Raw genomic sequence first — 27,255 nt, 5'->3', positions numbered from 1 at the left:
CATTTGCCAAATAGGAATTTGAGGTGGTGTGTGGTCCTCTGCTCAGTCACCCACCAGTAAGCAATGACTGGAGAGGGGTCTTCTCAATTAAAGAGCCCAGGCAACCTCAGCCTTGAGGACACAATGTGGCCCTCCAAGCATTCTACATGGCCCTTGGAATTCTCCCCAGGCCGCACCCCTCACAGGGCCTGCTTCACCTCCCACGAGTTTTTGCCTGTCTGAGATGTGTCCTTGATCATGCCTCTCGCTTGTTTGGATAGACGATAGAGTGTGTTAAAAACAGCTGACTCCACAAAGGTAACGTGTACACTCCTTGTTCCACCCACTTTTGCCTCTGGCCCTGCCCTGCATGTGCTCCTCAAGGAGCCAGCCAGCAGTAAATCACACCATTTAAAGTTGGAGTTAACTCATGATTAGCAAGAACACGACCTGCACAGACTTGGCGGAGTGTCAGGCCTAATGAGCACAGCAGCTCATTCCTGGTAGGATCAGTTGCCGAGACCAAAAGTCCCTGCCTCCCTGCAGCCATTTAAGCCCCCTCCTTTCCAAGGTTGTCTCCAAGCAATCAGAGACTGCGCCTGCATCCAGCATGCCACTACTCCACCCATTTCAGCTTCTCCTCTGGTTCTGGGAGACAAGCTTGTTGCTGCAGGAGGGGTGACTTTTCACCAGCCTGACTCACCTCTGCCTCTTGGCCTCCCTCCTCTCCTCTCCTGCTTCTGCTTCTACCTCTGCCTCTGCTTCTGGACTGCTCTCTGCCACAGAGTCCTCCCGCTCACTAAGCCCTATAACCTCTTCAGCTTCTGACAATTCCTCTCCCCAATCTTCTCCCTTTGATCATTGCCCACCACCACTCCCTGGGCTCTGAGCCTTCTTCCTTTGGGGATTCCCCAGCTGCTTCCTCCCACCATTCCTCTGCACCCAACCAATCCTTGACTCTCAGAAGGTTGCCTAGAAAGAGGGTTCCCCATCCTTCCTCAGGGAGGGCTGCTGGAGCCAAACCTGGCATCCTTCTAGCACCAAACAAACATTGCATTGATCCGCCATGTCTTTTCAGTACATCACTTAAGCCGGCTGATGGCGTTATTGGCTCTACTGTAGGAGGTTCCTGCAGACTGTTGGAGCATCATTCAGTTGGTCCAGTTGGTCTGTGAAGGATGCTTGACATGTCAATTCCATGGAGATCCAATTCCCATGCAATATGAGAAAGAAAAGAAGCAACAGAAACACCACTTAAAACCATACCACCATTACAATTTCTGCAAGAGGCAGAAAAATTACTAAGTGGTCACCAAGTGGCTTGGGGGCAGTTAGTTTGGGAACCACTGCTCTCCTGGCCATTATTACTCTTCTGTTTTGTGTGTTTGTTTTTTTCAATTGAGTTTTTCTGGTCACCTAGCAATATTGGTGGGGCTTGTCCTTGCTGCTGCAGGCTATGGACAGACAGTAATGTTGGGCTCCCTCCCTCTTTGGCCTGTTCCATCCTGTGTTCTAATATAGGCATAGAATCGTGGAGTTGGAAGGGAACGCGAGGCTCATCATCCAACCCCCTGGTGGGCTCGAACCGCCAACCTTCTGGTTAACAGCCAGATGAACAGACCCATTGTGCCACAGGATAGGGTTGCTGTATTTCAAAGTTGTTGAGGTTTTTTTTGAGGGGGGAGGGCAAACTTTTTTTAGTTTTGACCAAATGAAGTTGCTCGAATAATGTACAAAATTTGGATTAATATAAAAGATGCAGGAGGAAAAGGCTAGTATAAGAACTCACAAAGGGGAGGAGGGGAGTTCAACAGAATCTTTGAAATCTTGTTTTTATGTTGGTTGTTGGATAACTGATTGTAAAATTTTAAAACTTGGAAAACTAAATATATATAGAGTCATACTTTGGGTTACAGACGCTTCAGGTTGCGTTTTTTTCAGGTTACGGACCCGCCAAAACCCAGAAGTACTGGAACAGGTTGCTTCTAGGTTTTGGCGGTTGCGCATGTGCAGAAACGCCAAATCGCAAAGCCACTCCCGATCTACGGAGGGGGGGGGGTTGCAGGCGCACGCACCCATCCACATTTTTGCGGGGCTGGCGCCAGCCCCGCAGGACTCAGGGATCCCATTAATTCATATCTGGCAGCGTCAGCCAATGGGCTGGCACTGGAGGCGGGGCTACCTGAGGGCACTTAAGGTCGGGGCAGCCCGGGCTCGCCCCTTTTCCTCTCTTGCAGCAGCCACGTTTTCCCACCCACCCACCCTTTAGGTATACATTCGGACTTTGCTATGGGCTTCGGCTGGTCGCCGCAAGGGTCCTGGTAGGAGTTTTTCCATTTGGCTAATTGGCTGAATTTTTAAGCCACTTGGTTTTTTCGCCTACCTCGTAGCAAAATGTCACAACTCCTTGGTTTTGGCGGTTAGGCATTGGCCGGGGTATTGTTATGCAAATGAGGTCGGGGGGGAGGATCGCCATCACCTCCCCCAATGCTTGGAGGGTAGTTTGTTAAAGGACTCCGGGGGGCATCGCCTCGTCCGAAACCTACGGAGGCTAGGGCCTAAAGCGCGCTCCCGAGCGGTAACCCCTTGGGGAGCACCTACGGATGTACATCTGGGGGGCTCCCCCTGTTGGTGCTTAACCCTCCCCGGTTAGACCGGATAGTCTGTTAGGGGCCAATGCCTAAGGCCAATACCGCTCTTACCTATAATCAATAAAGTTGTGGCAATTTTTCGCCCATTAGCCTTAATTCTGTTGTCCGGTGTCTTTATTTATTCCATCTGTGGGAGGGGGCAGGTATCGCCACGCAACCCACGTGTGTGCAGACGCACCGCTGCAGGTTGCAAATGTGCATCCCACACAGATCATGTTTGCAACCCGAATGTCCACTGTATTTAAAGTTGCCCAAATGAAGTTGTTGAGCTGTTTTAAAGGAAATTCACCCAAAACTAGACTTCCGACATCGGTTGCCATATGTCCAGATTTTCCCGGACATTTAAGCGATTTTTGCCCAAACACTGCTTTCGACTGCAGTATTCCGGCTATGTCCAGCAAATTCTGGACGTAGAGCAACCCTACCACAGGAGGGCAGCAGGAACAGGCAGTTCTAGGAATAGACTAGCCTGCCAGGCCCCAGGTAACCGGTGACTCAGCATTCTAGTGCCGATAAAGGGGATTTGCTTTTGGCAGACAGGTTGGCGGCGTCTCCAAAGTCATGTTCTTGAACTGACCTTTGAAGGTGGCCTTAGCAAGAGTGGAAGAAGGTACTTGTGACTCAGATCGCCGTGCTTGGCAGAAAAGGGTAACAGGGTGTAGCGCCACCTGTTGGGAAAGGCTAGGAAGACAGTCAGTGTGGTGTAGCAGCTACAGTGCTGGAAAGATCTGAGTTCAAATCCTTGTGTTATACTTTCTGATAGTGGCCAGCCATTATCATTCTCTCTCCCCTTTAGCAGTGTGGTGTAGTGGTTAGAGTGCGAACTGGGACCGGGGTTCAAATCCCCACTCGAGCAAGAGCTTGCTGGGTGACCTTGGGCTAGTCACTGACCTACCTCGCAGTGTTGCAGTGAGGATGCAGTGATGAGAGCGAGAGCCATGTACGGCACCTTCAGCTCCTTGGAGGAAAAGTGGGGTACGAATGCAATAATCAAACAGAGGTTGGATGGTCACCTGTCAGGAATTCTTTAGCTGCATTTCCTGCATTGCAAAGCGGGGTTGGACTAGATGACCCTTAGGGTTCCCTTCCAACTCTACAGCTCTATGATCCTATGAATCAATCTACCCATCACTTGCCTACCTTGGCAGGGCTAAAATGGGAGAGCTACCTGGTGCTTCTTGGAGGAAGAATGAGATGCAAATTTGGTATACTGTATTAATGTACATTGGGATTAGTTGGGACAGTTCAGGCTGCATCGAAGCCAAGCTGAAACTCTAAGGAAAAATGTCTTTCTGAGTCCCCCCCCCTTTTCTTTTTTCTCTCTCTTTCTCCTGCCCAACACCCTGGAATGAGATTAGGCTGGGAGTGGGGGGGGCACTGTGTAAGGGTTTAAATAGGTGGCAAGTCTGCCGATATCAGTTGGTTCTTCTGCTGCAGACATTCTTGCAGCAGTAAATAAATTAAATTAAAGCAGCTGCGCTGATTCTGCCATTTCTTCACCCCTGGGAAACAGAAGAAGGATTTCTCCTCTCCGTGGAGAAATTTTGGTGAAACGATCTGCTTGGTTCCTCGGCCAGAAATAGGGCGGGGGTATTTCTTCTGCGCCCCACCATGGTGGAAGATGTCCAGGGAATTTGCTACGATCCTTCCTCTCCTGCCAGAGGCCTCTGGTTCATTTTGGAAGGAGCACAGAAATCTGCCTGTTCCTCCTGCCCCATTGGGCACTCAACTCAGCTGCTGCCAAGGCTAGAATTCAGCCCTCTGCTTCATGTCTGCTTGAACATGTAATTTTGGGTGTGGGCTATTGTGGTGGGATGTGCAAGGCAGTGTGGTACAGTGGTTAGCATGCCAATAGCCACAATGGCTCTGAACCTCCATGATCAGAGACAGAAAAGCTTCTGAATACCCGTTGCTGGAAACTGTGGGATGGGAGAGTGCTGTTGTGTTTGATTTCTGCTTGCACGTTCCCCCCAGGTGTGCATGTGAGAAGGGGATGCTGGGATGCATGTACCACTGGCCTGATCCAGCGGGACTCTTCTTATATTCCGGTGTCAGGACTTAGAAGGCCTGGGCTCAAATCCTCACATAACCCTGAAGCTCGCAGGGTGACCTTGGGCCAGTCGCCATCTCTCAACCTGGCCTACCTCACAGGCTTGTCGTAAGGACAAAACGAATCACTGGGGGGAGGCAGAGGACACCATGCAAGCTGTCTTGAGTGCCTTGGAAGAAAGGGAGGTTTGAACCAGTAAATACGTAATCCATAACACATGTGGCATGTTCGTGCAAATATGGGTTGGTGGGAGTTGGCAAGTGAGTGCCAGGAGTGGGACGAGAAACAGTGACCCCATTTCCTCATCTGTTGGAAGCCAAACCCCTCTCCCCACCGCCCATCCCATAACCTACCTGAAAAATGTGTGTTTTTCTCTATCTTAGCTGGACCAAGAAAAGTCCAGCTTTTGCCAGCGGGGTGTGGGAGAAGCCAGAAGTCTTCTGCAAGCTTAGACTGCCATCTACTGGCTCCCGGGTTACTGATGGGAAACAGCCTCCTTCCTGGACTTTGACACAAAGAGCATTTTCATGCCCAGAGCTTAAATTTTCCCCACACAAAAGATCCACCAGTGATGCAGCTGCAAAGCATCTGTGCGTTGTGTGGGACATTAGATGTCCTCTGTTGGTGGCATTCACCTGTGGGCCAGGCAGCCCAAGAGAGGATCAAGGCTTGCTTTTAAGTTTGGCACAGGGAAAGAGTCCTCAGAGTGAAGGCAGCTTATAGAGCCAAATGATCTCAAAAAGCTGTACAGAATCACAGAACTGTAGAGTTGGAAGGGATCCCAAGGCTTATCTAGTCCAGCCTGTTGCAATGCAGGAATCTCAGCTAAAGCATCCATGACAGGTGGCCACATAACCTCTGCTTCAAAACCTCCAAGGAAGGAGAGTCCACCACCTCCCGAGGGAGACTGCTCCACTATCGAACAGCTCGTACTGTCAGAAAGTTCATCTCAATGTTTAGTCGGAATCTTTCTTGTAACTTGAAGTCATGGGTTCAAATCCTACCCTCTGGACCAGATGGAAAAAAAGCTTGCTCCATCTTCCATGGGACAGTCAGATATTTGAAGGTGACTATCATTTCTCCTCTCAGTCTCCTCTTTTCCAGGCTAAACATACCCAGCTCCTTCAACCGTTCCTCATAAGGCTTTGTTTCGAGACCCTTGGTCATCTTGGTTTCCTTCCTCTGCACACCTTCCAGCTGATCAACATCCTTCTTAAATCGGGTAGCCCAGAACTGGACACAGTATTCCAGAAATTGGGTCTGTCCTTGCCTACAGTTCTGAAAGAAGAAGGCGGAAAGGACACCTGCTTGACCAGGCATCCAGAACCAATCTCTGACCATTGGGCATGCTGGCTGTGGCTGTGGAGTCCAGCAATATATGGCGGTCCTCATCCCTCCGAAAGATGGTCCCTGTTCCAGCTCACCTTCTTTCCCTATCACTAGGCATGTCCTCATTGCCTCTCCACTTCCCTGGCTCATATTTGCTGGGCAGCCTCAGCTCCTCATCTGCCTTAATAATATTGGCCTCCCTTCCAAGTCTGTTGTGGCTGCTGCTGCTGGCATCTGTCTGTCTCGAGAGACAATGGAGTGCACCTCCAGGGGTGAAGTCAAACCGCTGCATTAGCAGCACTAAAGCACAAGCCTGGGCAGTGTGTCTGGAGGTCCTGGGCTGCCCAGATGACAATACCCCCCCTCTCGGCCTCACTGATGGGGTCCAAAGGGATGCAAAGCAACATGTCTGGCACCAACCTGACTGCAGGAGTTGCAGGAAGGAGGCATACAAGTTGCTATCCAACCAACTTAGAGACTCCACTCTGGATTTGCGTAGGCTTTGCTCCTAAGCCATGGGTAGGCAAACTAAAGCCCGGGGGCCGGATCCAGCCCAATCGCCTTCTAAATCCAGCCCGCAGATGGTCTGAGAATCAGCGTGTTTTCACATGAGTAGAATGTGTGCTTATATTTAAAATGCATCTCTGGGTTATTTGTGGGGCTTGGGAATTCGTTCATTTCCCCCAAAAAAATATACTCCGGCCCCCCACAAGGTCTGAGGGACAGTGGACCAGCCCCCTGCTGGAAAAGTTTGCTCCTTAGCCCTTTCTTCTCCTGAAGATAACCCGCAAGGCAGTGGAGGTTTAGGGTCAGAGTTTTTCTTCTCCTAGATGGGCTCCCTTCCCAGGTTGACGAGCCTTATGCAAAAATGCTTTGTACACTCAGTGTTTTTAAAACCTGGTGAATCTGCATCTGCATCACTGAGGACTAGAATGATTGATTCTTGACATGCACGATTCTGGTAGCTGTATGGGACTGGGGAAAGAGCTGTCTTATACCGAGTCAAGCCATTGGTCTATCTAGGCCAGTGTTGTTTACACTGGCTGGCAGTAGCTCTCCAGGATTTGGGGCATAGAGTCTTTCCTGCCCCTACCTAGAGGTGCCAGGTATTGAACCCAAGACCTTCTGCACGCAAAGCATATGCTCCACCACTGAGCTATGGCACAACATTGGAGCAAGGCAGAAGATCCCAGTGGTGTGGTTTTCAGCAGAGCCCCACATTTCCAAATCTAGGGGTGGAATGCAGTTGTTTCCGACAGGTCCAGGAGCACAGCACACAATCTCCCTATTCAGTGGTGTGCAGGTTTTGTTTTTAAATGCCTGGAAGCAAAACAACCACATCATTATTTCCTTATTTAGCTAGCAATCCTACCTTGTGAACGAGTTTAGCGGTTTGCAGACTGTTTCTGGGGAATACTGAGTTTACCTGAAAGTTTATTGGGGAAGGATAATAAATAGCAAATAATCTCCAGGAAACAGCTACTTTTCTCCTCCTCACTTCCTGCTACAGCAACCTGAGGGCCACATTGTTTCATAATCAACCTTCCAGGGGCCACACACCCCTCCATCCTTCTTCCAGGCAGGCAAGAGCTTCTTCACAATTTGCAGAAAAATTCCAGCCAGGCGCAAGCACTCAGGTGAGTGGAATGGAACTGAGGAGCAGGTGTGGTTGGGGAAGCTCCTAAGGTACAAACGGAGGGCCCTAAAGGGCCATATTTGGGAGGTTTTCCCCAGCCATGCCCTAAAATGTGCAGGTGGTGCAGGGGAGCACTTGATACATTCCAGGGCAAGGCTGAGCCAAATTTCTCTGGAAAGAAAACATCTGAGGACTCCCCGCACCCCATGAGAATATCCAATGGGGAAACCAAAGAAAAAGGAAACACCAGCTCACAATGACCATCAAGGCAACCAGCTCTGTTTAAGCAGACAAGTCAATATGTGCCATCTAAAGGTTCTGATAGGTATCAAAACAAAATTGACATTTATACAAAAGACCTTTTAAGGTAGCAATGGCAGTGAGGTCCTCTGACCATTGCATAATAGATGGTGTTTGTCCTTCCAGGCTCTAAGCATAGGTCTCGTAGCTCCCTTAAGGGCTGGCAAAATCCATTACTCTCCAAGCACCTTCCTCTTTCAACAAGTTTTTCGAATGTGGATGTCTTCACCCTAACTTGTGTCTTCATTGGACATGAAACTGCTTTTACATATGAAACTGTTTCTTAAGTGGTGTGTTTGTGTATACATTTGTTTTTGCCTGTTTGTATATACAGGATTTGTTTGTTTGTTTGTTGCATTTATATACCTCTTTTCTGCCAAGGCACTCAAGGCAGTTTACAGTTTTCAAGAAGCGTACAAGAATTGTTTTTAATCCATGGAACCGTACGGCTTTGCCTGCAGGAAATCCCCAACTCAATCCCAGACATGTGCAGTTAGGACTGGGGGAGACACTGACAGACAGTCTGACGCGACGGCAAGCTCCGATGTTCCTGTCGTCAGAGATTTAACTTCTGCGAGCCAAGGCAAGCTGAATATGGCAACTGAAGCAACACACCCTGTCCCATGGGCAGGCAAACTAAGGCCTGGGGGCCGGATCTGGCCCAATCGCCTTCTAAATCCGGCCCGCAGATGGTCCGGGAATCAGCGTGTTTTTACATGAGTAGAATGTGTCCTTTTCTTTAAAATGCATCTCTGGGTTATTTGTGGGGCATAGGAATTCGTTCATTTCAAAATATCGTCCGGCCCCCCACAAGGTCTAAGGGACAGTGGACCAGCCCCATGCTGAAAAAGTTTGCTGACCCCTGCCCTGTCCCAACGTTCACAGGGCATTCTCTAAAGGAAGGAAGGAAGGAAGGAAGGAAGGAAGGAAGGAAGGAAGGAAGGAAGGAAGGAAGGAAGGAAGGAAGGAAAGCACAGGGATAAGCCAATGTTCAGAACCTCTGCCAGGTAGCGAGTCTATTCATCAGGTCCATCCAGCATGGTCAAGAGTCAGGAGCGATGGGAGGTATGTTTCAAAACACCTGGAGGGCACCGCATTGCCAATACCCAAGCTTGATCAAGGAAGTTCCCCAGACATTACCCACCTACAACTTCCATCATCTCTGGCCATTGGCCCTGCAACCTGGGGCTGATGGGAGCCTGAGAACATCTGCAGGGCCACAGGTAGCCCATCTTTGGATTAAGTGAACCTTGAGCTTGTCTGAGAGGCCTGAAGCAGCTCCTCAGATACCCCGTAATGGAAGACAATCAGACAAGGCCAAGTGTCACATTGGACTGCTGGGACCTGGAGAATGGCTGATCTGGTTTGATAAAGTGCAGGTCAGGAAAAGAAGCAGCAAAGATAGAGAAACTAGTGACATCAGGGCCATTGCAGTGAGCAAGCTGCTGTTCTCAGGAAGTCCCCGTTGCATCCTCCAACATTTCTCCAATGAAAATAGGGGCGTCCAATTCCATATTAATTATAATTTTATTATTTATACCCCTCCCATCTGACTGGGTTGCCCCAACCACTCTGGGTGGCTTCCAACATGTATATATATAAAAACTATTATTATTATTATTATTATTATTATTATTATTATTATTAAAAACCATCCCTACACAGGGCTGCCTTCAGATGTCTTCTAAAGGTTGCATAGTTACTTATCTCTTTGGCTTGGGGGTTGCATAACTCCATACCCTCCAACATTTCTCTGGTGAAAATGGGGACGTCCTAAGGAAAAACGGGACGATCTGGGATCAAATCAGAAAGTGGGACGGCTTCTGTACACTTTTAGGATCTAATCCTGATAGCCCCTTCACCTTCGGCTCCCCTTTCCAGGCTGTTCCCACCAGCAGCTGACCCAGGCCCCAGCTCTTCTTCTTCAAAGTGTTGTGCCGGCGTCCTTTGCAAACCAGCGCTGCAGACGGCTGAACGGACCAGCGCTCAGACGGGGAGCCCAGGGCTGGGAGCCAGCATCTCAGACAGACCTGTTTTCCTGGGAAGCTCACGGTCTCCAGCGCTGCTACCACACCCCCTCTCCCTGGACCCCGGGCTCCAGGGCTGGAGGCCAAGGATGGCTTTGATTTACGGGCTTGGGCCATGGCCAGCGTTGGGGACGGATTTGGCAAGGATCTCGCAGCGGCACCAGCATATGGCAGGGCAGCGGGCAGCCTCCCTCGACCGTGGCTTGCAGACCCCGCGGCATCTGGGAAGCTTGGGTGAGCCAGGCCGGAGAAGGCCTCATGCCAGCTGGGAAGTGCCAGGCTAGGTGCCAGCTCTGCCAAGCCGCCTCTGTAGCCTCAAAGGAACCCGCAGGCAGAGGAAGGTCGCTCCTTTCCAAGCTTCTGCCCCACGCCACCCCACTTTAGCTCTCTTTGCCTGCCTGCTGGAATGCCAAGCCCAATGCCTGCCAGTCAAGTCCCCCCGTCGCCATGGAGCCATCAGGAGTCATAAACTCTCCCTTCGGTCTTGCCAGATCTTTTCAAAGGGCAATTCCTGCAGACCCAGGGAGGTGGCAATATATGGCCCCAGGGACAGGGGGGAGGGGGGGGGGTCTCCTGTCCCTGCTGTGATTTGTACTGTAACTAAACAGATGGAGGCCGGAAGCGTGATAAATTTGCAGAGGTGAGGCTTTTTGTGTGGGAAGCGATCAGCGCTCTGTAGAGACACCACCATGCTAAGAAAGATATATTTAACAGGGGGAAGGGGGGGGGGATAATCCTGCACCCAGGCAACCTTGGATTCCATGCCAAGAAACTTTGTTTTGCAGCTTTTAGAAATCCTGCGTAACGTGTGTGATTTATACTCTTTCTTTTGCATGGTGGAGTCCGCGTCATTTAATTATGGGGAGGGGTCAAGACAGCCTCCAAGCACTGAATCCCCCCCCCCCCCCGCAATTGCTGGGATATCTTGTTGGAGATAGTAAGATGGTGTCAGGCTGCTCACACTCACTCAGAAAGAACATCACATGTTGTCATTTTTCCCAGGCTACCCTTCCTGTATGCAAGACCAAGAAACCTGTATGTGCAACTTTTCCTGTAAATCGTTGCCCTAACTAGTAGCTTTCAGGGAGACCACTGAGGCTCAGGATATTACACCATACCCTCCAACATTTCTCAGATGAAAATAGGGGCATCCTATTTAATTTATTATTATTATTATTATTATTATTATTATTATTATTATTATTATTATTTTTATTTTTATACCCCGCCCATTTGACCAGGTTGCCCCAGCCACTCTGAGCAGCTTCCAACATATATATCTCACAAACTTCCCTATGCAGGGAAGTTCCCTATGCAGATGTCTTCTCAAGGATGTATACAATGGTACCTCGGGTTACAGATGCTTCAGGTTACAGACTCTGCTAACCCAGAAATAGTACCTCGGGTTAAGAAGTTTGCTTCAGAATGAGAACAGAAATCATGCTCCGGCAGCGCGGCAGCAGCGTGAGGCCCCATTAGCTAAAGAGGTGCTTCGGGTTAAGAACAGTTTCAGGTTAAGAACGGACCTCCGGATCAAATTAAGTACTTAACCCGAGGTACCACTGTAATCAGTTATCTCCTTGGCTCCATATCCTCCAGCATTTCTCTGATGAAAATAGGGACATCCTAAGGAAAAGCGGGACATTCCAGGATCAAATAAAAAACCAGGACGGCTTCTGTAAATCCGGGACTGTCCCTGGAAAATAGGGACACTTGGCTGGTCTGCATTACACTTCAAGCAAGGCTCTGTGATTCTTTCCCCCACTTTTACTTCAAACTCAACTCAGCATGAGGAAGACAGTGCTTAAACCGAGAGCTGCATGACCTGACTCCCCAGTTTCATTTTTCAGATAGCAACTGCCTTCTTGAACAGAGAAAGATGCAGGGAAGTTGCTTTGGGGCGGCTGCACCCACATTTTGCCACACACACCGACAGAAAGTTGACCAAGGGTGATTGACAAAGCATGTTTAGCCGCCTCTGTTGCAAGGATGACCTAGATGTGTCTAAGAAATCTTTAGATGCTCAAAAATCTCCCTGCAAATTCACAGCTTGGGCCAGTAGTTTGCTGAGAGAGCTCCTGCAGGCTCCAGAGGCGGCCAACTCCGCTCAAGAAATCTGAAGTAAATTAAGCCAGCGGAGATTCTGCCCCATTGTGTGCCCTCGTGGCCCACGGAGGGAGAAAGTTGCCCTGGGGCACAGCTTCCCGAAAACCCTGGAGGCGTGCGGGGACTGCAGGGGGGGGGCAGGCCGTAATCAATGCGGTGCAGTGGGGTGACATGAAGCTGTCACCCGGGTCCCTTTGATTCCTTTAATAAATGAATGTGCTGCATGAGAGAAGCACTGTAGCATGTTAAGAGCTGTCATCAGAATTTATTGATGCCACAGGAGACGGTCGGAGTCAGTGGGAAAAAATGCGGAGATTTATGGACTCGCCAAGGCCTCCGGTTCTCCAGCCGCCCTCCCCACCAGCTCTACCGGGGCCTAATAAATCCCTTCATTGTTCTCCTCCTGCTGTCCGGACAGTGGCATTGACTGTGCAGAAGGTTTGAGTAGCTCCTGTGCCAGTTCCTTGTGGGAAGGAACTTCTGCGGGGAAGGTCATCGCTTCCTTACAGTCGCCCCAAGGCCAAGGTGTGGGTTGTATGATCTGGGGGCTGGCTGCTACCTCCGAAGCTGGGGAAGGAGCGTGAATCTGTTCCCTTCGGTTGGAGGCGAGAGAGGGGGTCGCGTTGCTAACCACTTCCGATTCCAGGGGAGAACTCCCACCTCTCCATAGCATAGTGGTTGACAATCCACTTTGCATGCAGAAGGTCTCAGGTTCAGTCCCCAGTATCTGCAGGGAATTCTAGGAATGTACCTGACCTGAAAGTTTGGAGTCAGGGCAATCAACAATACTGAGCGAGAGGGATCAACTCAGTATAGAGAAGCTTCTTGTGTTTCTGGGTGGCTTTTGTCCTTCCCAAAAAAATCAGCACTGCAATGACATAAGGATGACCATTGTGACAAAAGCACTCTATGCATGCCCTTGAACTCCTTCACATTTGCTCTACAGGAGGCTGGGCAATGAGCGTGTTCTCTTTGCAAGCACAGAAAAGCACAAAAGCCTTCACTTCCCCATCTCTGCTCCCTATATGGGGTACTCCCATCGCTCATGTTCAAAAGTAGAATACTTTGTCTTGATGGGCTCATGACGCTGCCCTTTGGTTCCTAAGAATGCCAGTCAACATTGTGGTGGGAACACTTCAGAGACCAAATATATATTGGGGTGTACGTGTGTGTTGGTCTACCACATTGTTGGTCTACCACATCAGATATCTTGAGAAGCACCACCTTTGAGGCAGCTTACCTGCAACTATCTACCTTACCCTGGAATGTGCATCCACTAGACATTATTGGGTATCATCTAGGGAGCCCTCCAGAGCTGGGGTGGTGAACCTGTGGCCCTCCCAATGATCTTTGACTCCAGTTCCCATGAGCCCCGTCCAGTATGGCCAAATTTCATGGAGGTTCTAGCCCAGCACCAGCTGTTCCTCATTCCTGCCTCAGAGGGCAGTGCTACCCTCTCAAGCAATAATCTCTCCATTTGCTCAACTGGATTCCACACACACCCTGGACCTTTGCCATCGTTCAATGTCTGCTTCCAAGATGAAGTTCAGGCTCTCTTCTGAGGAGGCCCTCGTTGCCAGAGCAGAAATCGCTTCCCAGCCTCTCTCTCTCTCTTTGGCCTGTATATACGCAGAGCCTAATGGGAAGCAGATGCATTGGGACAGGATGCTGGGTTAGAAGCCATGATTTGGAGATGGGGGGAGTCCTGGCACAGAAGACCAGCCCCTGGGGCACATCTGCCTGTAGATGGACCCAGGTGGGAGCTGCGGCAAGGCCAATATGCAGAGGAGAGATCAGGAGCCAAGGGTAGGTCAGGAGGCAGACCCAAATATCAGAGAGGGTCCTGCACTTAAGGGAGGTGGGCCAAGGACCAGAGAGACCTGGAACATGTTCCTCCCAACTGGTTAGCACCCTCTTGTTCCAAACTATCTGATGAAGTTTCATGTAGAGAACTCCACCTGGGAAGTTGGAGCCAGTTCCTGCAAAGGAACTGCGTGTAGGCTGGATCCTGCTTTCTGCTTCCTTCCAAATGTCCACAGCATATCTTCGTAACCCTATGGCTGCCTACCAGATGCTTCACACAAACTCACACACACACACTGGTGAGAACAGCAAATCCTATCGTCATACCAGGCAATCTGTTCTGAACAATGTAGGAATTGGACCTTTAGTGTAGCGGAATCTACCCTCTGGAATGCCCATCCCTTGAATATTCGACAGGCACCGTCTTTGCGTGTTCAGACCTTTAAACCTCCCCCTTAAATAAATTCAGACAAGACTCAAATTTTGGTTTGGTTTATGGCAGAATTTAGGCCACAACTTTATTGATTACAGCAAGTGAGTGAACAGGCTATCTCCGCCACCCAAATGCCCCCCCCCCGGACTCCAGCAAGGGCACAAGCCCCTCTCAGGGGTTGACCAAACCATCGAGTCCCTGGATTCCTTTAACGAAATACCCTTCACATAGAGATGGTGAGAGTGTTCCCCCAGCCCTATCACCTGAACCAGAGCCTATCCGCAACCTTACAAGTTGTGACGATTTGCTACGCAGCAGGCAAAACCCAAATGGCACCAGCCAATCAGCCAAGTGGGGGAAATTCCTGCTATGCCCCTGTCCCAACGACAGACAACACACAACGGCATAGCAAGGTCAAGCACACAAGCCCTAAAAGTAGAGAGAGGTGGGCGGGTGTTCCGATGCATGCACCGAAAAAGGAAGCTCTGTGTCACGTGCATGGGTATATATAGACCCCTTGATCCGTTTAGCCTGTGTCCCATTGGCCTGATTAAACCCTGCATCAAGGGACCTACCAATTGGGTGTTGTGGCTATCCAATCTTACCCACCCACAACACAGGGTTTGGTTGCCAGGTCTCACCGCAACACGTGCCCTCTTTAAGGGAGGACCCGATCTGCTGACTTTTCAAAGTGTACAAAAGACTTTCCGCTTTCAGCAAGTAAAGGCTTTTAAGTTGAGCTCTTTCCCAGGTTGCATCTGCATTGGAATTGCTTTAAAGATGTTTTGAAGATGTTTCATGGCCTGTTGTTTGGCACCCTGGGAGGAAGGGCAGGCTATAAATTCAGTAAATAGCTAACTAAGATGTGTTCGTATAAGAGCAGGGAAGGGAGGGCGAAATGCAGTCATGAGAGTCCCACCACAGAGCCATATGCAACGTTTGGGCCAGTTTACTTGAAGGATCGCCTTACCCCGTAGCTGCCAAACTCAACCACTTCAGTCTGCAGAACTGGCACTGCTATAAGCACCACAAAATTTCGTTCCGCACTTGCAAGGAATCGATCCTTCGGTGTGGCAGGACCTATTTTCTGAAATCCCTTTCTTACTGATACTAGGCAGATGCCTAATATTCCCGGCCTCTGCTGGAAACCCTCTTGTTTAGGCAAGCCTGCCCAGAGCGTGTAATTTTATTATTTATGATAAATAATTGTTGTAACTGTTTTGATTTCGTCTCTATTTTGATGTCTTTATTATGTCTACTGTTTTATTGCTGGTTTCTTTTTACTAGATATTTTATACTATAAGGTAAACTACTGAGATATTTTATTATATTTATTTATTAAGCAGTACATACATTTTTGCTAAGTAAAGTAAGGGAGGAAAGTGGCCGTAAATTCATGTTCAGGATATGGTTAACTTGCAGAATGGCCATGTGAAAAGATGAATGGCCCATCTAGTCCAGCATCCTGTTCTCACAGTGGCCAAATGGATGCCTGTGGGAAACCAGCAAACAGGACCTGAACGCATGAGCATATTTGGTTTCCTGTGACTGGTCTTGAGAAGCATTGCTGCCTCTAACTGTGGAGGCAGATTATGGCCTCTGTCATGGCTAGTAGCCATTGATAGGCTCATCCTCCATTCCTCTGAAGGCGCGTCTCCACTCCCATCATTCAACCCAGACACTGAGGTCCAGCGCTGAGGGCCTTCTGGCAGTTCCCTCACTGTGCAAAGTGAAGCTACAGGGAACCAGTCAGAGGGCCTTCTCGGTGGTGGCGCCTGCCCTGTGGAACACCCTCCCATCAGATGTCAAGGAAATAAACAACGATTTGACTTTTAGAAGACATCTGAAGGCAGCCCTGTTTAGGGAAGCTTTTAATGTTTGATGTTTTATCATGTTTTTAATATTCTGTTGGGAGCCGCCCAGAGTGGCTGGGAAAACCCAGCCAGATGAGCGGGGTATAAACAATAATTTAATATTAATAATATTCATATTAAAAGGGAAGCTGAGATAGGCTAGTTTTAGCCTTTTAGTTTAAATAATCCAGGATGCTTTAAGGCAGACTGGGCTCTCCTCGTATCTCCCTCTTTACTCTCTCTTAAAACAATAATCGCACAAACAGTCTTGTAAAAGGTAAAAATAGCATTCACTCACTCAGGATGCTTGTTGAAGTGTAACAGATAGAGCAGCTTTGCTCAGGCAGGCTTAAAATGGCAATTCGGTTACAAAGACATCCTTAAGTCTAGCTTAAAAATGGTGTCTGAGCTTGGAGACCAGACTAAGCAGATATTCTTACATCCTTCGGGAAGAGTAGGAAGCGATGGAAAGAGGAAGGGCGTGTGCCCAGGCAGGCAGAAGAATATCTAGAGTAGCTACAACCTGCCCCTGTCAGGGCACAGTGGGGGTGTCTCTCACAGTCCTCTCTAGTAAACATACAGGAAAACTCAGTGAGCTTCAGCTCCTATCATGTGTCGGAATCTGTGTTCGACCAAGCTGATAAAGCTCATCTTCCTCCGGTCGAGTCCTTCAGAATCGCCTACATCGATAATTAACGACCTGAGCCTTTGATGAGGCCTCAGGCACATTCCCCATTCAGCAGAGTTTCCAGCACAGGGAAGAGACGAGATAGTATGGGCTACATTGCTATGCTTTATTACTATGCAGACAGAAAACACATCCTCTCTCTGTGAGAGCAGAGAGCAACAGAACAAAGGAACAGGAAACCAGTAAACATCACATCCGCCTCCTGTCTTCCTTGAGACTTCCAACAGCCTGGACTGTCTCTGGAATGTAAACAGAGTCTTGTGACTCTAAGCAGCTGCACAGTGGCAACAAACAGAAACTAACATCATGTGCCCATCTAGCAAAACGTCAATTGTTGGTTTGACTGCACTTTAAATATCCCACAACATTCCTAGCCCTACCCATAGATGCTGCCAGGGATCGAAACTGGGACTATCTCTACACAAAGCAGAAACTCTACCATTGAGTTATGGCCATTCCCCTATGCACTACAAATACCATTTTTTATTGCATTATGTGGATTGGTGCTTTTCTGTTGCAGATTTTATTGTTGTTCATTGTCTTGGGCAGATAAATAATTATGGGCTCCCCCTAAGATGGCGGTTATACACTCAAGAGTTGCCGGCGCTCTTATGGAAAGAGGAAAGGTTGGCAACATCTAGGGTTGAAAGCGGGACATCCCAAGTCTCTCTGGGCAGGGCGTATGTGGAATGGGTCCTTTGGTGATCTCAACCGATGATCAGCAACAGATGAGCGTGGCTGTGCATTGCCAAGACTGATGTAGCCCTCTCCAGGGGGAAGAGAGCAACATCCAAAAGCGCCGTTCCAAGTTGTAGCCTAATTTCTTCCAAACAGTAGGAATCCTCCTCCTGTTCGAGAATTATTTTTTCATTTCTGAATCACTTCCCAGGATGCATCCCGAAACAATTTACATAACTTATGTACAAGCCAGTAGCACATGTTTTTTAAAAACACATTTAAGAATTGCATATATGTGAGGTTTTTTTATAAGAAAAACAATTACAACCGTAAAAACAACAGCATCCCATACATAAAACCATTTTAGATCCAAGAGAGCTGCCAAATTGGATAAGGCCTGTGGAAAGAGGAACATCTTCAGGAGGCGCCAGAAAGACAATAGAGAAGTCGCCTGTCCGATATGCAGTGGGAGGGAGTTCCACAGGGTAGGTGCTATAATATATGCATCCTGTAAGACAGAGCTATTCCGCCTGGCCTTTAATTTGAATTCAGCCTGATCTTTTATTTCCCTTCTCTTACCTCCCCCTCCCCTTTTATGAAGATTTCCCACTTTGGGACCCCACAGCTAATTCTCCCCTGGCCTCCTCGCTGGCCCAAGTAGGACCAATTCAGCCAGCTAGCCCTGGTGACTATCTAATGTTTATTGGATGGATTTCCCCCAAATTGATTTTTGAATTTCATTGTCATTCATGCTTTTATACTGTATTTTATGCTGCTTCTATGTTGTATTACAATTAAGTGTTTTAAATTTGTTGTTAGCCGCCCTGAAACCAGTTTTCTGAACCGGGAAGGGTGGGGTATAAATAAAAATTTATTATTATTATTAATTATTATTATTATGTCAGCAACATGAAGAATAACTGGTTTTTATTTCTTGCATATTTCCGGCTGTTTCTCAAGAGAATGCCTGCCTTTTGGCCACTAGGTGGCAACCACGTAAATATAGGGTTATGAGTTTACGGGGTGGGGAGGCAGACCCTACTAAATTCTTAAATTTAGTGAATGATAGAATTTATCTAAAAATTGGGATTTATCTAACATTTGGCATATTAAGGAAAGGGGCCAACCAGTTGCCTGAGTTCACTGTCTTCCGTTGTGATTCCCAGCAGCTGGAATTCAGAGGCATGCTGTGTAACGCAGTGGAGGGCCATCTTATCTGGTGGTCCTTGATAGCTTTATAATTATAATTATTTATTTATGCCCCAGCCACTCTGGGCGGCTTCCAAAAGAACATTAAAAACACGATAAAAGATCAAAAATTAAAAACTTCCCTAAACAGGGCTGCCTCCAGATGTCTTCTAAAAGTCTAGTTGTTTATTTCCTTGACATCTGGTGGGAGGGTGTTCCACAGGGCGGGCGCTACCACCGAGAAGGCCCTCTGTGTGGTTCCCTGTAGCTTCACTTCTCGCAATGAGGGAACCGCCAGAAGGCCCTCGGAGCTGGACCTCAGTGTCCGGCCTGGATGTTAGGGGTGGAGATGCTCCTTCGGGGATACAGGGCCATTTAAGGCTTTCAAGGTCAGCACCAACACTTTGAATTGTGCTCAGAAACATACTGGGAGCCAATGCAGATCTATCAGGACCGGTATTATATGGTCTCGGCGGCCGCTCCCAGTCACCAGTCTAGCTGCTGCATTCTGGATTAGTTGTAGTTTACGGGTCACCTTCAAAGGTAGCCCCACTTTACCCTCTTTGATAGCTTTGCCCTCCATACGTGTTATGTACTGAGTTGAATAGGATCCAAAATGCAGCAGTCTGATTGGTCCTAGAACAATGCAGCAGTCTGATTGGTCCGCAGGAGCCACCCAATCCAGCTCCAGGTGGAAGTGAATCCACAACCTGATTGGCCAACAGGAGAATCCCGGAATTAGCCAATCACATGTGGCCCATTGTGTAAATAAAGTATATAAAGCAGATATTTTGGGGAAACCTTCATTCCTCACTACTATGAGCTGAATAAAGAGCATGAAATCCACACTCGACTCTGAGTATATTTCAATACGCTAAGTGCAAAAGGCTAGCTCAGTGTGCCTGAACTCCTCAACCTTCACAGCCTGTAGCATGGAGTGGCTGTTACACCTGCCTTTTCTCCCCCAGCCTTCTAGGACGTGGAAGATGGGGTTCTTCCTACAGTGACCTTGGATTCTGGCTCCCTCCTAGCAAGCGCTTGCGGAAATCAATGGGGATTAAGCTACTGCAGTCAGCAAGCGGAGTCCTAAGAACGCTTTGTGATCTGTTGCTTGGCTGTGAGTCAGGCAACTCCCACCAAAGGACTCAGTCACCAGCAAAGAGGATTAATTAATGTTTCCTTCTTAATCATTTTCTCTCTCTCTCTCTACTTTTCTGCACGGCTCTAATCTCGAGTTCCTCGGGACCAGGCGGTCCCCCTAATTCCTGCTTTTCCAGGAGCAGACCGGCCTCACGCTAAGCCTCTCCCCTCCCAAGCCTGGTGGTGCAAACCCCACAGGACGCCGTGGGGACGTGCGAGACTGTCTCCGGGCCCCGTGGAGCACAATGGAGGCTCTCCAGCCGGCCGGGCCAGGCCTCTCCTGCTCCTTTCTCCAGGGCTCTGCGGCTTACGAGGTTATAATGTGTTGCTGGAACCAAGCCGCCATCTGGACTCCATCCTTGGAGAGTGGAAAGTGCTCTTTGTCAGCGCCTGACCCCAGGGATCCCCAGCACACAGCAGCTGGAATGGTAATTAACCATATGATTAAAAACAACAACACAGAGAGACGCACAACGTCCCACTCGCCCGGGCTCTGGGAAACGCAACTGACAGTGACAAACTCACATTTATTTAGAGTGGGACACGCAAGAGCAATCTCTGTCAATGGTCTTGCCGTTGCCCCTGAGGAGAAATCGCACATATTGCCGCAGGCTAGACCTCGGCAACTTCATTTTTTCCCCCCGGGAGTTAACGGGACCGCTTTTTGTGTTTGCAAAATGGTTCCCGATGTGATAACTCTAAGAGCGTGACCAAGGCTTGGGTCAAAGAAGGCAGGCCCAATATGGCTGCCGCACTGTCTGTCGAGCTGGCACTCAAAATGGCTACCTGGCTTCCAGGATGTATGTCATGTCCCCACAGAAATTATTTGCTGCTTTGTCCTGAGGAAAGAAGCAGTTACCCTTCGGGGATGCCAATTCATTATAATGGATCCATACCCTCCAACATTTCTCTGATGAAAATAGGGACGTCCCATTCCATAATGATACATTTACTATTTATACCCCACACATCTGACTGGGTTGCCCTAGCAACTCTGGCCAGCTTCCAACATATATGAAAACATAATAAAGCATTAAACATTACAAAAAAACTTCCCTATACAGGATTGCCTTCAGACGGCTCAGGGGCCGGATAACTCCATACTCTCCAATATTTCTCCAGTGGAAATAGGGACACCCTAAGGAAAAGTGGAACATACCGGGATGGAATCAAAAACTGGGATGGTTTCTCTAAATCAGAGATGTCCCTGGAAAATAGGGACACTTGGAGGGTCTGATGATCTGATTCACAGCTTACACAAAGCCAAACCAAGGCTCATTGGGGAAATGAGAAGAAATATTGGCTCCTCATCCCTTCCCTCACTCTTGCTGCTGCTCTACCAAGGAAAAGTCATGGTTTGGCTTGGCATGTCATCTGGGATTGTGGTTTGTCTTGCTCAAGGCAAACGACAAGCTGTAACTAATATGGAGAAACCAAAATCTCCTCTTCAGGAGCCCAGGCACCTGCATTTTCATCCTATGCCATGTTGTGGCTTACATTAACTCAGTTTGAGAGTCCCATGGACTGCAAGAAGATCAAATGTATCCATTCTGAAGGAAATCACCCCTGAGTGCTCACTGGAAGAACAGATCCTGAAGCTGAGGCTCCAATACTTTGGCCACCTCATGAGAAGAGAAGACTCCCTGGAAAAGACCCTGATGTTGGGAAAGATGGAGGGCACAAGGAGAAGGAGACGACGGAGGACGAGATGGTTGAACAGCGTTCTTGAAGCTACAAACATGAGTCTGACCAAACTGCGGGAGGCAGTGGAAGACAGGAGTGCCTGGTGTGCTGTGGTCCATCGGGTCACGAAGAGTCGGACACGACTAAATGACTAAACAACAACAACAACTTAGTTTGCATGTGTGTAAGTTCAAAATGCCCTCTGCATTGTCCTGAAGCTAAAATTAGAGGGGAAGTTATGTGGAGAAAAGATTCGAAACTAGCCAAACGCATGCGCCACTCTTATTCAGGTTTTTTTATATATATTAAAGTGGGCTTCGAAATACGTTGGCTGCTCATCAAAGAAGTCCTGAAATGGCTGCTGCTCTTTTCTCCTGAGAGGGAGATGGGGAGATATTGTGCTAGGCTTCCTGCATTATCATGGCATCTCCAAGGAATTATAGATTAATCTTTCTAGCACTGCAGTGAACAGCCCAGGAGAAAAAATATCACAGGAATTCTCCAAATGCATATTGAAAAGTGAGTCTCATCTTATTATCAGTGTCTCCTTGGTTTAATGCATTGCTGTAGACTCGGTAATCCAATGATTAAAATAAATGGCTGCACTTTTGAACACACCACATTTAGAATCTTATTTTGTTTTATTGAAGCAAAATGCTCAAATGGCTTTTTGAGCTGCAGAGTTGAGCTGAAGGGAGAACCAAAGACACACACACACCCAACATATTTGTCCAGAGTGACCCCAGTATTTGTTGGAACTTTCTGTGTCTTCCACATCATTGCAGAGGCCAGATCCTGACACTGAGAGCTACCTACAATTTTGTTTTGTTCCGGATCCAAAGATTATTTGATCATTCACTGTCATAGGTAGCTGGTCTTCCAATGTGCTGGGGACTAAACATTTCATGGCAGTCATGTCTGGTTCAACCAATGATGGAGGAGGAATCGGCAAATGACTGTATAAATGGAAACCATCAGTTCTGATCCAATCAAGATATTCTCGCATCAGACAACCTCTGGCATAGAGTGTCCACATATGTCTGCGCTATCTGTGCATGTGAAGTGAAGGACATGAGGCAGGAGTTGGTAATGCAGGTGAGCTATGCACATGCAAGCTGCCAGCTAGCTCTGCCAAGGCTCTTTCTATTAGCACAATATGCAAAATCAGCCAGATACATTTTGGACAGTGACCTTTACACATCTTCCAATCACAAGATCGAGGGGTGGTACAAAGTTATTTTGGCACCTGTTTCCACCACATCACTTTCCCCTTGCACAATGTATGATGAAGGAGACAAAGGTCACAGACAGGGCACGGCAGACCGCTAAGAGAGCATAGGTTAGATAGGGGGCATGATGTTCAGACAGCTGTGGTTTGTCTGCGGGTGGAAGTGTGCTCCACACCCGAAGGTCACACATTCAGACAGCTGAGGCCTGCCTGCGGGTGGAAGTGTGCTCCACACCCGGCGAGTGGAAGTGTGCTCTAAACCCGGCAATCATTCCTTCATGCATGGTCACCTTGTGTTTTGTTTTGTTTTGTTTTGTTTTGTTTTGTTTTGTTTTGTTTTGTTTTGTTGTACAGGCCAGGCACTAATTATAAGCAAGAGTGGCTTGACAGCAGTACATGTGAAAGGGATCTAGGGGTCTTAGTAGACCACAAGTTTAACATGAGTGAACCGTGGGATGCAGCAACAAAAATAGCTAATCCTATTCTAGGCTGCATCAACAGAAATACAATGTCCAGATTAGTGGACGCAATATTCTTCTGCCTGTTTCTCCCCTCTGTTAATGCCATGTTATTATAGGTAAGGCCATCCCTTGCTCTCACTACAACTTTATCCCCAAGAGGTGCATTTTACTTTTTCCAGTATTAATGAATGGCAAACATTTGTTTATACAGTGGTACCTCGGGTTACATACACTTCAGGTTACATACGCTTCAGGTTACAGACTCCGCTAACCCAGAAATAGTACCTCAGGTTAAGAACTTTGCTTCAGAATGAGAACAGAAATCGTGCTCTGGCGGCGCAGCAACAGCAGGAGGCCCCATTAGCTAAAGTGGTGCTTCAGGTTAAGAACAGTTTCAGGTTAAGAACGGACCTCCGGAACGAATTAAGTACTTAACCCGAGGTACCACTGTATGGGGAAAAGCTATGAGGTGCATCATTGCGTTTAGGGTGCTAAACCTGCTACCTGTGTGATTTTTCCCCGGCCCACTTGCATGGGGCCCATTTCTTGAGCACATCGGGGTGGGGCTGCAGGACAGTGGGGCAGAGGAAAGAGAGAGAGAGAGAGAAAACCATTCCAAACTTGGGAGAGCTTTGCAGTGACTCTGTCCTGTCCGCAGCACTTCCCCTTACAAAACCGGGCTCAGAGGCAACCTTGGTACATATGCAGGGGAGAAGTGCTGTGTTGGCAGAATCTGAGCATGTTTCATTACTTGTAAATCTGTGAAAAGGCTGGGGAGAGTGGCAGAGTTCACTGAATAATGCCTTGGACATGCCGCACTCACCGAGAATAGGAAACGCCGGAGGGCAAAGTCCTCGAGAGCTGAAGCTGCAAAAGGAAATCCAGCCCAGCCATCCGGGTGGTCATGCAATGCAGTGTTTCGGCTCTCAATATCATAGGTGGGGGTGGCTGAAGCCAGCCCAGCCCTGGGCATCCTAGAGGCAGAAAAGCCATCAGATGTGCAAAGGTAGATAGGACAGGACAGGAAGCGTTCGAAAAAGCAAAGAGTTGCCCACCTGCTGCACAGACCTAGGACAAACAAATCAAATCACACATTCAACAAAATCATGCACGCCACTTTGGAATGCATGGGGAGGAATCACATATTTGAATGCCCACCTTAAAAAACACACACACACACCTTCAAAACCCCACATGTAGAGAGCTAATGTGTCAGGGAGAAGGGTAGGCTAGAAATCCCTGACATGCTAGTTTCCCATGTGCAGTGCGGTGTTTTTTAACGGCTGCATCCTAAGAAGTGATGTTGCAGAATGTGTCGTTTGCATCTTAATTCTTCTGCAATAGTTTAAGTTGGTGGCTATTTTCTTCTTAAAGATAAACCAAGATGTGTCAGGGTTCTTCCTCCTGCTCCCAAGTATTTGTGGGTTTACGATCATGTGGCTCCCTGCAGTGTATTACTTTATAAACTCCAGGACTAGGATTGAAAATAATTCCGACGCTGAGTTCCAGGTGGAGCTCAGCTCTGCTGAAGTCCCTTGCATGGTGTCTTTGTTGCTGTCTTCACTTCAGTGGCCTGAAATGCTTTGGGAAGGGAATTCGTGTGGAGAGGAAGTGCTTCTTCACAGAGCACACAGATGGAATTCAATCCTACAAGATGTAGTGATGGACCCAGCGTTGGGTGCCTTTAAAAAGGGATTGGACAAAGTCAAGGGCGATAAGGCTCCATCTGGAGTCCTTTGCCAAGTTCTGGGCATCACGGGTTAAAAAGGATGTTGGCAAGCTGGAAGGTGTGCAGAGGAGGGCGACCAAGGGGATCAAGGGTCTGGAAACCAAGCCTGATGAGGAACGGTTGAGGGAGTTGGGAATGTTTAGCCTGGAGAAGAGGAGACTGAGAGGAGATATGATAGCCATCTTCAAATAGCTGATGGGCTGTCACATGGAAGATGGAACAAGCTTGTCTCCTGCTGCTTGGAAGGATAGGACCTGAACCAATGGATTGAAATTATAAGAAAGGAGATTCCAACTAAACACCAGGGAGAACTTCCTGACACTAAGAATTGTTCAACAGGAGAGAAGAACTGCCTCCCTCGGAAGGTGGTGGACTCTCCTTCCTTGGAGGTTTTAAAGCTGAGGTTGGATTCTTATGTGTCATGGATGCTTTAGCTGTGATTCCTGCATTGCAGGGGGTTGGACTAGATGATCCCAGTCCACTGTGGTCTAAATCACTGAGTCTCTTGGGCTGGCTGATTGGAAGGTCAGCGGTTCAAATCCGTGTGACAGGGTGAGCCCCCGTTGCTCTGTCCCAGCTGCTGCCAACCTAGCAGTTCAAAAGCATACCAGTGCAAGTAGATTAAATAGGTACCACTACAGTGGGACTCCTGCCAACCTAGCAGTTCAAAGCACATCAAAGTGCAAGTAGATAAATAGGTACCGCTCCGGCGGGAAGGTAAACGGCGTTTCCGTGCGCTGCTCTGGTTCGCCAGAAGCGGCTTAGTCATGCTGGCCACATGACCCAGAAGCTGTACGCCAGCTTCCTCGGCCAGTAAAGCAAGATGAGCGCCGCAACCCCAGAATCGGCCACGACTGGACCTAATGGTCAGGGGTCCCTTTACCTTTTACAGTGGGAAGGTAAACGGTGTTTCCAGGTGATCTGGCTTCCATCATGGTGTTCCATTGCACCAGAAGTGGTTTAGTCATGCTGGCCACACGACCCGGAAAGCTGTCTATGGACAAACGCTTGCTCCCTTGGCCTGAAAGCGAGATGGGCGCCGCACCCCATAGTCGCCTTTGACTGGACTTAACCATCCAGGGATCCTTTACCTTTTACCTTAGATGACCCTTGGGGTCCCTTCCAACTCTACAATTCTCGGATTTCTAAGGCTACCAATAGCTATGTTCTGCCACCAATGTCAGAGGAAGTTTCCTCCGAATACCACTAGCTGAGAACCACAACTCAGGAAAGTGCTATGGCACTCCTGTGGAGATGGGAGAGAAATCTGGCTCAGTCTGAATCTTAATGGGAACATACCTAATTCATACCTTCCAAAACAATGAGCTGCTGCAGTTGTGCCTTGTTTGCAGGCTTCCGGTTGGCCACTGTGAGAAGAGGGTGATGGACTAGAAGGGCCATTGGCCTGATCCAGCGAGCTTGGCTTAGGTTCTTAATATGTGAGCCAAGCCACCGCTATCCTCTGAAATTTGCACTTCTGCAGATGTGGTGATGCAGCTCTCAGCCAGATAAGGTGTATATGGTATAAGAGCATCAGAATAGCCATGCTGGATCAAGCCAGTTGCCTGTCTAGGTCAGCATGCTTTTCTCACATCCTCCAGTTCTAGGACTATATTTTTACCTGTGAAAGGCTGGGGGTGGAATGCTATTGTGAAGTAATAGCTCTGATTCCCCACACATTGTGTTTTAGATTATCCCCACATTACCTGGCAGTCCGTAGTTATGTCAGATATCTAGGATTCCAACTCTGCTGCCTCTTCTCTCCAGGCCACTGGGAGTGTGTGTAAACAACACACTCCTGTTTATATGAAGCGTTAGATCCTGGAAGGTTTGGGATTTCCTTCCCACTTTCACTTCATCCTCGCTGGATGCAATTATGGGATGGGGGGAGGGAGGGAGGGAGAGTTGTATTATATGATAGGCTTCATTTGACAAGTGCTCACATTGCACATCTCGTGATGAAATATACTCGGAGTTGAAAGTGGATTTCATGCTCTTTATTCAGCTCATAGTGGGGAGAAGGAATAGAAGTTCCCTCAGAATGTCAGCATTATATACATTATTTACACAATGGGCCCCACGGGGTTGGCTAATTCCGGGATTCTTCTGTAGGCCAATCAGGTTGCAGATTCACTTCCACCTGGAGCTGGATTGGGTGGCTCCTGTGGACCAATCAGACTGCTGCATTCTGGATCCTATTGTTCTGGTGAAGTGGGAAACACAGGATAGGGCCTTTTATGGAAGAAACGAAAGCTATATCTTATTGCTATTATTGTAAATCACATGTTTTACG

General features: G+C 48.3%; 1 long non-coding RNA gene across 1 annotated transcript; it reads right to left on the bottom strand.

The window, feature by feature from the left end:
* Nucleotides 1-16,940: 16,940 nt before the first annotated feature.
* LOC144327939 (uncharacterized) lies at nt 16,941-25,265 on the bottom strand. The gene is made up of 2 exons (XR_013393103.1): nt 24,057-25,265; nt 16,941-20,281 (listed from the first exon to the last, which is right to left on the bottom strand). It is a non-coding gene; the product is annotated as an uncharacterized LOC144327939 (long non-coding RNA).
* Nucleotides 25,266-27,255: the final 1,990 nt, after the last annotated feature.

This window comes from Podarcis muralis, chromosome 6 (genome assembly GCF_964188315.1).
Source record: "Podarcis muralis chromosome 6, rPodMur119.hap1.1, whole genome shotgun sequence".
Taxonomy (NCBI): Eukaryota; Metazoa; Chordata; class Lepidosauria; order Squamata; family Lacertidae; genus Podarcis; species Podarcis muralis.
Note: the sequence above shows the minus strand (reverse complement) of the source record. Positions and strands in the feature narration are given on the sequence as shown.